The sequence below is a fragment of the Vicia villosa genome, unplaced genomic scaffold (genome assembly GCF_029867415.1).
Source record: "Vicia villosa cultivar HV-30 ecotype Madison, WI unplaced genomic scaffold, Vvil1.0 ctg.001117F_1_1_3, whole genome shotgun sequence".
NCBI classification, from domain to species: domain Eukaryota; kingdom Viridiplantae; phylum Streptophyta; class Magnoliopsida; order Fabales; family Fabaceae; genus Vicia; species Vicia villosa.
Window position 1 is genome coordinate 74497 of NW_026705487.1, and position 6035 is coordinate 80531.

General features: G+C 27.8%; 1 long non-coding RNA gene across 2 annotated transcripts; it reads right to left on the bottom strand.

Annotated features, from left to right (window-relative positions):
- Positions 1 to 1608: 1608 nt before the first annotated feature.
- On the bottom strand, positions 1609 to 3291 carry LOC131633347 (uncharacterized). Of its 2 annotated transcripts, XR_009293303.1 has the most exons (3): positions 3118 to 3284; positions 2078 to 3011; positions 1609 to 1994 (listed from the first exon to the last, which is right to left on the bottom strand). It is a non-coding gene; the product is annotated as an uncharacterized LOC131633347 (long non-coding RNA). The 2 variants fall into 2 exon arrangements; XR_009293302.1 differs by lacking the exon at positions 1609 to 1994 and having other exon boundaries at positions 2326 to 3011; positions 3118 to 3291.
- Between the last annotated feature and the right edge of the window lie 2744 nt (positions 3292 to 6035).

Consider the following 6035-nt stretch of genomic DNA (forward strand, 5'->3'; position numbering starts at 1 on the left):
TTAAATTTCTTGTAGTTAATGAAACTTAACTATAATCTAAGACAATGATGCATCTGAGGAGCGAGATCATTATACCATAATCTATATGTAAAAGAACATCAAATGAACGACGAGATGCATGTAATCTGAAAACAATGGTTTGTGTAAGTTAGTTTTCAAATACAATTTAATTTTCAGATTATAGTACCTATGTCAATTTAAATGAATGTATTTTAAGTGAGGTGTATGAAAAACAAGATATCTACATATTATATAATAAACTCAAGCAACAACATACAACAGAACCAGATATTATAAATTTGTGAGCAATGAAAAAGATATATTATAAATTTCCAGGACGCACCTTTTATTGAAACTAATCGTGGAACAAAAATCAATTATGAAGTTCATCTAGTTTATGAAGCAATGAAGAAGAAATATAAGCAGGAAGAAGCTTACACAACAACTTCATACTTCTTATATTTCTTCTCATTTAATCTAAAACTAGATATAGTTTATTGTCGCTGTTGTTTCTTCATTAACTAAAATGTGTTATTCTTGTTGAGTCCTACAATAACCATTAAAAACTTATTGTTTGTGAAGCTATAAAAAAATACAAGGTGGATGAAGTTTCCATCTTAGCTTCATGCTTCTTGTACTTTTTTCCATAGCTACACAAACAATATGTACCATATTCAAAGTATGGTCTTTGTTAAGGTAGTGAAGATGAATCTGAAAAAATGAGAATAATGAATCAACAAAAACAACATGCAACATACGGGATAACAGAGAGCTATCTAACAATAAGATGTAATAAGAAGAATACCTTAACGTGTGAAGCACAAGATTCACGACTAATGGCGAAGAAGAAGAGAAAAAATGGGTGCTAGGGTTTCACTGTGAAGGAAACGACGATATTATCAATAAGTCAGATTTAATTCGCTTATATATGGGTAAATGATTTCACAACGGTTATCTACCAACCGTAATGATAAGTATTTATTTATTATAAATATATCAGAATGGTGGAACGTACCAACCGTAGTCATATCCCTTTAAGTTTTTTATATAAAAATAAATAAAAAGTAAAGACGCGCCTTAAGATTAAAGGAATAATATATATGATGGCACTAAGGTTCGAACCCATAAAAGCTTGATGGTTTTACCATGGTTGGCTGCTCAATCATTGTCATATACAATTAATTTCCAATCAAAAACAAAAATAATATGGTAGCGCCTTATTTTAGAGATGTCACCACGGTGTAATGAAGAACCGTGGTGACCATGGCGTTGTTGTTTACGCGTTTTGTAGTAGTGTAGTCACAATCAATAGTCAGAAGATACTACTAGCACACAAGAAGATCAACACACATAGTCACACAAGTTTGAGAGGCAGATGCCAAGCCAAATACTTTAGCATGAGTGCACACATATTCAGTAGAACTTAGAACTCATACACCACACATTTGTAGTCAGTAGTCACACCACTCCACTACACACCATTACTCCCTCTTTTTTCCAGAATTTGGTTAAGCTTGTAGTCAACATACTAAGCACATCGAGTCAGCACAATCAGTTAGAACTAGACAAACATCAACCAAGGGCACAAATGTTAAACATAATGTCAAAACATATAGTCTTTGTTATTGGCAAAAAAACCATAAGGCTATCAAGCCATTATAGATCCAGAATAAAGAAACAAAACATACCCAAATACAAAGGCTAAAGAAACAAAATAAAAGCACCTAAATAACGTAACTTGTTGATTGATGCATATCAAATTTAAATTTAAACTTGTTAAATTTTACATTAAGACCTTGATCACGTAGTTGATTGAGGCTGATCAAATTTGCAGTCAGACCTTCTACTAGCAACACATCTTCAAGGCAAGGGAAACCTGGACTGACAATTTGCATATTGCTCTTGATTCTTACTTTAGCTCCGTCTCCAAAAGTAACATAACTATTTGAGTAAGGTTTTAACTCTTCAAGACATGTCTTTTCTCCAATTTGTGCCTGGAATAACCAGGATCAGAATACCAATCTTCTCTTCACGAAACTCTAAGAGATGTATGAGCTATGAGATTCATGGTTAGTACCTTAGGTTTCCATACTTTCTTTGCTTGAAATTTCCAATGGAATAAAGATGATTAATATTTTATAATAGTGTATATATTGTCTATAATTGGGGACTATAACCCCTTATTTATAAGAATCTCACGTCCTTCAATGAATGGTCATGATTATTCAAGCTTTGAATCTCAAGCCCTTCCATTATGGGTCATGATTATTCAAGTTTTTTTATTCCAATTTTACCCATCATAAAATAAACATAAAACTTTTGGTATCTACACAATATTTTTCATGACAATTATATCCTTAGTCATAAACCTTACATTAAATATATAACTTTAATTTGGCTAGTTATATAATGGTCCAAACACATTAATTTATTACATGTATGACTCAAAAATAAAATTCTAAAAATAAAAAACATCAGTATAATTTTAATGTAAAATATAAATAAAGTTATATGCCTAAAAGTGATATGATTATTTTTAGGCTTAAATAGTCTTTCCGTCCTTGTAAGTTGGTGTGTTTTTGTTTTTACTCCCTAATTTTTTTAAATAGCTCCCGAATGTTAAAAATTTTTGGGTTTTAGTCTTTAAAGTTAAAATCTACAGGAAAATTCGAAAGAAAATTTGGAGAAAATCTATAGATTCTAAATTCGCAAGAAAAGTCGAAGAAAAATTCGCAGGAAACTTGTAGATTTTTCTGTGGATTTTGAATTTAAGGACTAAAATGAAAAAAGAATTAAGATTCAGGGACTATTTAAAAAAATAGATTAGAGACTAAAAACAAAAATACACCAACTTATAAGGACGAAAAGACTATTTAAACCTTATTTTTAAATTTAATCCTCGGCTATCAATCTATATTGACAATGACGGTCAATACACTTCATAACTAAAGGTAAAGTCTTCTTTGGACAATCATTGTCTTCAACGCAAGGAATGCGACCGTGATTACGACCTGCATTGTAAAAGGAATAAAGAATAATGATTATAAAAGGTGATAGATATGCTATCTTATAAAGGATAAATTGAAAAGTTTGAAAACAGTTTGAAAAAGAACATACTCCTACCACCATTTGTTGCACCAAAATATAGAGAAAAAAATATGAGAAGAGCATAAACAAACATGATAATTTGAGCCATATTTTTTCTACTTTTCATATGTATAATAAATATAACTATTTTGTACATTTATAGAAAAATATCTTTTTTTATTCAAGTTCAAATAAATAATTTTGAGCATTGGAACTTGTAGAAAGCCAATATAAAATTAGAATTAATATTAAAATGTCCTTATAAAAATTTGATCGACGTCAAAGTTTAAACTTTATTATATATATTTTTATTTAACTTTTGGCCTTTTCGTAATATATAGAAGCAAATCTAAAATAATTATGTTAGGGTAGGTTATCTTTTTTGACTTCATCAACCTTTAGTCTTTTATTTAATTTTAAATTTTGGCCTTTGTCACCCCTATCAACTTGACTTGTTATTATAGGTTTTAAAAAAGTCATTGTACTCTCTAAAACTATATGCGGAGTCTTTAGTTGAAAGAAACATGATGGAATTTATTAGAAAAACACTCTCCAATGTTTCTAATTGTTATAGAAACACACATTGATTTTTTAGGACCAAATCTTTCTAGGATAAAGCTGGATATGTGAGTGTTCAATATATATATAGGGCATATCATATGAGAATGACTTTTTTATATGAGAATGTGAGAATGAATCTGAACCATTGGATTTTAAAATAAATGGTGGAGATTATGAGTGAATCTTTTTTTCTCTCTCCTACATCATTTATTTTAGGGTTAATGAACTTTTTGGTCCCTCTAAATATTGCAGATTTCGTTTTTAGTCCCTCCAAAATTTTCCTTTAAGAAATCGTCCCTTCAAAAATTTTCATCTAAACTATTGGTCCCTAACGTCAAATTTGCTAGAGATTAGCTACGATTTTAGCCGCCGATTAGCTACGAAATTTGACGTTAGGGACCAATAATTCAAAAAAAAAATTTTTAAGGGACGATTTCTTGAAGAAAAATTTTGGAGGCACTAAAAACGAAATTTGAAATATTTAAAGGGACGAAAAAGTTCATTAACCCTTTATTTTAATAATGGAGGAGAGAGAAAAAATATTCACACATAATCTCCACAATTTATTTTAAAATCCAATGGTTCAGATTCATTCTCACATGCTCATATAAAAAAATCATTCTCATATGATATGTCCTCAAAATATATATATATATATATATATATATATATATATATATATATATATATATATATATATATATATATATATATATATATATATATATATAATGCCCTAAATTACCTTTTGTGTTAATAACATTTACGTTACATTAAGTATAATTCAGTAATTAGATAATGGTTCAATTAATTCCATCTAAATCAAACCTAATTTGACACATAGCTCTATCATATTTAGTCTTCAACTTTTTCACTTTTCCTTTTATTCTTTCTATTCAAATTTAAAATTTCCCTCACTTTCTTACTTTCATTTTTAATTTTTTTCTTTCTATTTTTTATTTTTCTAAACATAAGTAAATTAATTAAATTTGAACAATTTTTAATGAAATAAAGAGGAACACATAAAAATATTGAATTTTCAAAACACAAAATTTTGTCTCAATAGAAAATATAATTATTTTATGGTTATTAAAAAATTATTCAGTTATTACAAAATAATTTATAATTATAAAATTAACAATAATCTTTATTTTAGTGACAAAATTCTTATTTTCAAATGTCAAATTTTTTCCTGCATCTCACATGTTATTTTATTTTTCTTTTAGTATGGTTATTTATTATAATTGAGTTTATACGATAATTTCTCATTTTACAATTTAGTTACTACTTTCAAATCTACATGTGTATCTAAATATATTTTAAACCTTATCAAATTAGATAATACTCAATAGCGGTGTAGACAACTAACTTTCCATCTCACAAGTCACTATCAAAATAATATCTATTTTATTTTAATCAACAATTGTCTTTATTAAAAAGATAAAATCTTTATTTCCAAATGTCAAAATTTTCCTTTTTTTTTATTTTTGCATGGTTATTTAATTCAATTGAGTATATATGATCATTGTTCATTTTACAATTAATAACTTATTTTAAACCGTATCAAATTGGATAATACTTCATTTTTTGTGCAGACAACTAACCTTTTATCTCACGGATCACTATCAGCAAACTATCTATTTTATTTTTAATCAATATTAATTGGGTTTATATGATCATTGTTCATTTTATGATTAAATAACTTATTTTAAATTTACATGAATATCAATATACATTTTATACCGTATCAAATTGGATTATACTCAATAGACATGTAAACAACTAATTTTCCATCTCATGAATCACTATCATGCATAATATCTATTTAATATAATTGAGTTTATATGATCATTGTTCATTTTAAAATTAAGTGATTGATGAGATGATGATTTCACTAAGCATGTGGAAGGAAACATACAAAAAATCCTCCAAATATAATGTGTTAGGGGCCAACTTGTCAAATTTGGACCCAAAACACTTGTTTTTTTTTTTTACAAAATTTTTGTGCATTTTTAAACATTCTAAACCTCTTAAAGCTTGAGAATTTTGTGCGTTTTATGTTTCTAAATAAATAGCGGGCGAAAGAAATCAATAGGTCAAGCATTTAAGGATGGAGAAAGAAAAAGGTGGGATGCATTAATCAAAGAGGCTATAAATTGCTATTATTGATCAAGACAATAAATATCCACTTTCTCTACTACATTTAAGTGTGTGACCTTTCTTTTACAAACCATTATTTATTAGTTAGTGGATTGAAGTTGTAGAACTTATTGAGTTATTAATGTAAGCTACCCTTTATCTATAAATAGGGAGCTAATCATGAATGAAGAAGCAAGTTGAATTTTGTTAAACGCTTTGTATGATTTTGAGAGCTTTGCTCCTTTGGT